At 35.3% G+C, this 7,758-nt stretch overlaps 1 long non-coding RNA gene across 1 annotated transcript in view; it reads left to right on the top strand.

Annotated features, from left to right (window-relative positions):
• Positions 1-518: 518 nt before the first annotated feature.
• LOC144333566 (uncharacterized) overlaps positions 519-7,758 on the top strand; it is a 60,166-nt gene continuing 52,926 nt past the window's right edge. The window contains exons 1-2 of the long non-coding RNA XR_013402321.1: positions 519-653; positions 745-786. This is a non-coding gene — a long non-coding RNA (uncharacterized LOC144333566). The remainder of the gene's footprint in view (positions 654-744; positions 787-7,758) is intronic.

The following is a 7,758-nucleotide window of genomic DNA, read 5'->3' as shown; positions in this document are numbered from 1 at the left end:
TACTGTTTTCTTCTATCAAAGTAACTAGTGAAATAGTAGAGAATTGTACATATCTTTATATTCTGCTTTAAATACTTTTGTTGATTGAATGTAATTTTGCATGACAAGATATATAAATGACTTTTTTGATAAAATTTCCAATAAAAGCAAAAAGGAACACAGCAACAAGTGAAAAGCAAGGGCATTTGTCATTTCAAGCGTATAACTCTACCTTATTACTTTCTAAATATCTTATGCCTTATTTTTGCTCTTGCTTCTGTTTACACATTCAGGTGGCAAAAGTTAAAGTTATATTGTCAAAAAGCAAATGAAATTATTTGACTAAATTTAAAATTAAAGTTATAATAAAGTGACTATAATTATGCTTTTCCCTATGCCCTTATTTGGCACTGTTCAAAATGATTTAGAAACATTTTCAATTTTATGTACAGTATATGCCAGTAGGTGGTGGTAGTATTTTCTACAAGCACTACAATGCTATTTTCATTAGTAAATAACCAAATAACCCAAAAAATAGAGATCATTTGCAGACCTTCAATAATTCTTAGAGCAATATAGAGACTTCAGAAGTAATCTTTCCCAAGTTGTATTTCTAGACTCAGTTTAAAAGGAAGACTAGGCACTAAGCATTTTAATCTCTGTATCAGATTTTTGTGAGTATGGTGGGGGGGAACCTCTAATAAATTTGGGGGGCGGTGTATTTAATTCCACAGCATTGACCGTTATATTTTTATTTTCCAACAGGTGCTAGCCATTAAATTGGAACACTGGAATTGAAGATAAAAGGTGAGATATATATACCCAGCCAGTGGGTTATTTTAACCAGATTTTCTCCTTCATCGTGGCTCATTTGCATTGTGAATACTCTGAAAAAGACAGCTTTTGTGGTCTCTTTGCTGTGTTTGTTGCTCCTACAATGTAATACTATTCAAAGGGTCTGATTGTGTATTCAGATATTACATACATATTGCCCTGGGTCTGGGATTTCCTGTTACTGTGAATGATAAAGACTTTTTTCCTATTTAATGTACAATTCCCCCATTGTGTCCGCATATGTGAAAGGGCACCTCTGTGGAATATCCATAACTAGAGGAAGAGACTGAGAGATGAGGGAATGCAGCAGTTTGGCAGATAATAGAAAGGAGGTATATTTAGTAAGTGAGATAAGCGAGGTGAACATTAGAGACTGTCCCAGACCCAGACAAGAGCCTACTTCAACTTCAGATGGGATGGTTTGGAAAGTGATCTGGAATTTAGGACGTTCTGAACTGCATTTTTAAAGTGTTTTCCTGACCTTAATTTAATCCAAATTTTGGGAGTCCAAAATACCCCTTCCAGCTCAGTCCAATATTATTTTTAGAAATCAGGAGGTGGAAGAATGTACAGAGACATGCTTCAAGTTTGAAAAGCCAAGATCTCTTTAAATTTGGATCTAAAGGCAGGAGTAGAAGAGTGAATACATTATGCCCAAAGTCTGGTCCTTGGGCTGGTAGTTTCAGCATCACCTGGGAGGTGGTCAGAAATGCAGAATCTCAGACCTCACATCTACTGAATCAGAACCTGCAGTTTCACGAGACCTCCTGGAGACCTGTACTCTTGTAAAAGTCTGAGAAGCGCCGATTTAGATGATTCTGAGATAAAGGAACCTACTTATTTTCTTAGAGCTGGGAAAGCCACCACTGAGTGGTGTTTTATATACATCACACATAACCTCAACAGAATGAACGTCAGTCACTCAAGGTCCTGATTTTCCTATCTTCACTCCTTTTGGAGATTCTGTTTATACTGTCATAAAGAATTAGAAAACACTGGACAGATGGCCAAGCAGAAGAAAAAAAATAGTCAGGAGGGTGCTGCAATTTTAGGGATGACCGAATCTTAAAGATCATTTAGCTGCTCGGTTCCCCTATCTAGGCAGCCCATGGCGATGTCCTTACATATTATGCTTCCATCAGGACTTGGTGAACAAAGTATTCTGAAAAGCTTTGCACATAAAAACTGGTGTTGCAGCTCTTTTGAAGCTGAAAGCAAAAAATCCCAGATAAAATTAAGCACCGAAATTTTGGAAATGTAGTTATCGGCAGCAGAATGGAAGCAAATTAAGCTTGTGAGCTCCAGTGAATTTTCAGCTGTTCTGCAAGGTTTCCTGTTAAAATGAGTCTGGCAGTGTTTGAAATATATTAGAAGCATTTTAAAATAATTTTAGTCAATTATTACTATTAGAAATGTCCATCTTTTTTAAAAAATGAAAATAACTCATTATGTTCTTGTATCCGTTCCCACTTTTAAGCCTCTTGAGCAAAAGAAACTCAATAATGATTGCACTCTAATTTTGATATTCTACATAAGAATGACCTCTACATTTACACCAAATAGTTGTTACTACAATTTTCAAAGGTATAAAATTTATATTATTCATTAACTTATACTTACTCATTAGCAATAAAGTTTAATCTGAAGTATTGTGCCTAGGGTATCAAATAAATTGAAAGAACAAATAGGAACAAAATGTATTATACAATATATTCTAGGACCCAGTGTGAGATAGTTCAGGTAGAGAAGAATTGCAAATAGTTACCTGGTGTCTTCGTTTTGACCAGAATGTTTGCAGTGCCATCCAATTCTGAGTTTCCATTCATCCACCCTGAATGGTTAGAAAGCTAACTTCTAAAATACATATGAGACATCGGGAATGCTTTCATTGGTCATTTTACTATGTGAAAAGTTTACTGAAGTGGAAAATTCTTGGGATTCAAAAGTTGTTAGGCCCATCAATGATAGATGGAAAGAAAATGTGGCCCATATACACCATGGAATACTATGCAGCCATAAAAAAGTATGAGTTCTTGTCCTTTGTAGGGACATGGATGAAGCTAGAAACCATCATCCTCAGCAAACTAACACAGGAACAGAAAACCTAACACTGCATATTCTCACTCAAAAGTGGGAGTTGAACAGTGAGAACACATGGACACAGGGAGGGGAACATCACACACCAGGGACGGTTGGGGGTTAGGAGGAAAGGGGAGGGAGAGTATTAAAACAAATACCTAATGCATGTGGGGCTTAAAACCTAGATGATGGGTTGATAGGTGCAGCAAACCACCATGACACATGTATACCTATGTAACAAACCTGTACATTCAGCATATGTATCCCAGAAATTAAAGAAAAGTTAAAAAAAATAGTCATTAGGATAGGTTGCTGACACCATAGGATCCTCTTTCTTATGAGTGTTTTTAATTACTACCAGCCCGGGTAGTACCACAATGATCCTATGGACTCCGTCCTGTTTCTTGAACCTTTGTGGACAGCCTGTCTATAAAGAAACCTTTTCAGAAATATCAAATTCTGCATGTGCCATGTGTTTCATTTGGGGACCCTGGCAGATTCAGGGGATGTAAACAACATTTATAACCAAAGAAAAGGCTTAAACCACAGGAACTGAGATGTTTGTTAAGTGGCTTGTTAGTAGCAGGCCTGAATAGAAATCCTATGATTTGCAACTCCCAGCAACTGCTTTTTCTCCAACTTGAAGTGAGAGATTAGATGCGGAGAGAATTATTCCCAGAGCATGTTCTCCCCTCAATACATTCAAAGAGGATCAGAATGTGTATCAGGGGGCTATTACTTGCCCCGTGGTCATTTCCTCTGAAATGCATTCAATGGTCCGAGCCCAGATCAGGCACTTTACATTGGTGGCCAGAAATTAGAAACCACCATTTCCTTTAATATTGTCACCCTGAATATGACTCAGATTTAGTTCATGAAACACACTCAGTGTCAGTGACTTTTTTATATTTCTGCACCTTTTTGTACTTCTTAAAGTGATGCTAGAGCCAGAAGCGAAAAGAATTAAGATCAGGCTACTTTTCACAAATGCACACATGCTATCATCGATGAAATATTATTCAGACCACTAGTGGTTTTTTTGTTTGTTTGTTTGTTTTGTAGATGGAGTCTCACTGTGTCAGCCAGGCTGTAGTGCAAGTGGTATGATCTTAGCTCACTGCATCCTCTGCCTCATGGGTTCAATCCATTCTCCTGCCTCAGCCTCCCCAGTGGCGGGGATTACAGGTGCATGCCACCAGGCCCAGCTGATTTTTGTATTTTTAGTAGAGACAGGGGTTTCACCATGTTGGCCAGGGTGTTCTTGAACTCATGACTTTATGTGATCCACCCGCCTTGACCTCCCAAAGTATTGGGATTACAGACGTGAGCACACCTGGCCTCAGACCACTTGTTTTTATTTTAATATAATTTATACATACCATATAATGATATCTTCAACAAAGTAATTGTGAGAGAAAAACTAATCAATGATTTACATGTGGTCTGTGCTCATTTAAACATATGTGTGTGTATATATATACACACACGCATATATTTATACACAACATACCTGCATATATACAAACACACACATATATATTTATTCTTTCATCTCACACATTTATTGAGATGTTCTACAGCTGTACACTGGCTTCTCCAGTGTTGAGGTGGGCAGAAAACCCACACTTACCAAAGCCAGGAAAGTCAGATGTGACAATTTGCTGTTGGGAACTAGGGCAGGAAGAAGAGCATATTAGGTCCTAAGTAAACATTTGATGATTGGTTGAGCAAAATTACAAGGAGTGAGTTTGAGTTTTTTCAGAAGCACTGCTTATCTTCCAACATTTTAACTTTATTATTTTTAATATTAAATCCATCAGCTAACATATTCTCAGGATTACCTATCTACAGGATAAATAGACTCTATGATATAAAGGCACTAGATAATGCCACAGGGAAGAAACAGAGTTGACAGGAGAGGAGGGTCAATATCCACTAAGTCAACATGACTTCTCCCACAGGATTGCCTGAGTGCAGGGCTATGAGCATACAAAACTATTTAGAAGTTCTCCATGAAAAACCTAATTAAATCATTATAGGACTCACTTTAAACTTTTTTTTTTAATTTATTTATTATTATTATACTTTAAGTTGTAGGGTACATGTGCATAACGTGCAGGTTTGTTACATATGTATACTTGTGCCATGTTGGTGTGCTGCACCCATCAACTCGTCATTTACATCAGGTATAACTCCCAATGCAATCCCTCCCCCCTCCCCCCTCCCCATGATAGGCCCCGGTGTGTGATATTCCCCTTCCTGAGTCCAAGTGATCTCATTGTTCAGTTCCCACCTATGAGTGAGAACATGCGGTGTAGTGATGGTATCATTTTTCTGTTCTTTCATCTTACTTATATTGAGGATGTGCCACCAGCCCCACAGGGACATTCCTAGGGGTATCTTCCCTTCGCAGAGTGAGTGAAGACTGGCCCTGAACCCATGGATCAGGAATTGGAATCTACAAAGGAAGGGGAGGAGGCTGGGGGTGGAATCACGAGATTGTGAATAAGGTAGGCAGGCCTTAAAAGTCACTGTGCAGGAAACAATAAAGTCATAGAACTGGGTGATTGTGCAGCACGTTGTGTGGGAGTAGGAGAAAAAGAGTCTCTTTTTCTCTTGGTCAGGAATCAGATTGAACACGTTTGCAAAGATCAGTTAAATCATCTGAAGTGAAGCAGTTGTTGCTGCTTTTGGGTATGAGTTGCCTTTGTACATGTGGTTTAGCCTATACTCTGTTCCTTGGGTTGAAAAATAATAAACTGAGGTTGAACAAAATAATTGTCTTTCCTCCATGTCTGCCAGTGTTAGCTTTCTTACTCTGTTCTCATCCTTTGTCCCTTTGGATTGGACTAACTACATTTTATTTCTCCATCTTTTTCCTTCTGAGAGAGAAAGGTAGTGATTGTAAAGAAAGAGTGTTTCATGGAAGGCCATTACAGACTAAGAAAATAATTATTAGATTTTAGATATATCAATAGAAAGAACCTTAACCAATTATCCTCCAGCTTTGGGGAAGTATCCATCAATCGTATTATTTGCAGATATTTTAAAATTTTTCATTAGAATTATCTATGAATCCAAGCCTGTGAGAATTAGTGATTGCACATACCTGGCCCTTTAACATTTCCCACTTTATTGCTAAACAGAGCTATATTTGCTTTAGCCAGTAATTTTGATGGTATAAAGTTAAAAATAAACATTCACTTGTGTCAAGAAAATACATTTTGTTAATTACAACCATTGAAGAGCATTTTATGTGTTTTTATTTAATTTTCATTTTACTTTGATATCATGTGACTGTAAGTTTCAGGATTCCTTAAAACCCATTAAAAATATGTTCTTGTCCTCTAATTATAAAAGTAGTGGATTCAAATTATAGGCATTTGAAAAATAAGAAAGAAAAAGAATACCACACAATCTCATTCTTGACAAAATCACTTAATATTTTGATGTATTTCTTTCAAGTGTTATTTTCTTTATACCTATATAACTGCTTAAGCCCAAAGCAGATTTTGGTAAGTGTAAAATTTTATGAGGTTATTTTCTAATTAAACTGCGCTTTACATATTTTTTCCTTTTAGCAATTTTTTTTACATCATTTTGGTTGAGTTCATGCTATTCCATTATAGAGCACTGTACATGGGTCTGAATTCAACTCAATAAATGGGCATTTTGTTATTCCACTGGTTATTATTCTAAGTGTTGCAATAAACATATTTATATATGAATCTTAGCCTGAGTCTGAAAATGTCTTTAAGATAAATTCTGGAAGTAGAATTAATGCAACAAAAGATACAAAATTTTGGGATAACAATTTTAAAATTATTAATATTTTCAATAATTTCTACCTTTTTATAAAGCTTATGAAGACTAATATACCTATCAGTCATTTAGAAGAGGTCCATTCTAGAAAAATATATTTTTGATTAAAAATCTATTTGATTTAAATATTTAAATATATTTATACTATCTAAATGTATTGATTGGATTGCTAATGAGAATGTATTGGATAGCCATATTTCTGATTTTGTGAATTGTTTATTCATCTTTTTTCCAATTTTTTATTAGATAGTAGTCATTTTATTGGGCCCAACAAGAGTTTTATAAATTAAGAATGACACTATATGTCTATTATATTGTTGTAAAATTGTCAGTTTTGTTTACCTTTGAACTTTAATATATTTCCTTGACATTTAGAAAGTCAATTTTATGTTATAAAATCCATTGGTTTTTTCCTTTGTGAATTCTTTCTTTGTTTATAAATTTAGAAAGACTATATAGTCACAGATTTCATATTTAACTGAAATGCTTTTATTTGACGTTTCGGTTTAACATTTTAAACAATTGGGAAATAATTTTAGCACTGGATAAAGACAGATATTTGATATCTAGAAGTATTTTATGTTCCAGTATATTCATTCTGGAAACCACTGAATAATGTTGTCGATTTTTATACACTGATTTTTTTCTGAACACAAATCGGATATCTTGATCTGTTTATTGATTTTACAGCAGTCCACACTTTAAAATATTTACATTGAGCAATACATTTTAATATTTTATAGCTCAAGATTCTGCCAGCTCTTTTTGTTTAAAGGTGTTATGAGTGGCTTATTACAACTCATAAGTATGGTGTGTGGGGTTTTTTTATGTTTTCAGAGGCTCTACTTAGTCTTTTGGTTTTAAACTAGGATTTTTAGAATTGTATTTATTTTTTAGAATGATCTATTTTACTGTGATCAAATGTGTAACTAATACAAATTTCAAAACTAAACTTTAGAAAAGGCACGTCGGTGAAGTTATATGCCCATTGTCACTCAACAAGCCAGTAAATTATAGATTTGGAATCAGAACTCACATTATAAC

Source organism: Macaca mulatta, chromosome 12, assembly GCF_049350105.2.
Source record: "Macaca mulatta isolate MMU2019108-1 chromosome 12, T2T-MMU8v2.0, whole genome shotgun sequence".
Lineage (NCBI taxonomy): Eukaryota > Metazoa > Chordata > Mammalia > Primates > Cercopithecidae > Macaca > Macaca mulatta.
This window is presented reverse-complemented; position numbering and strand designations above follow the sequence as displayed.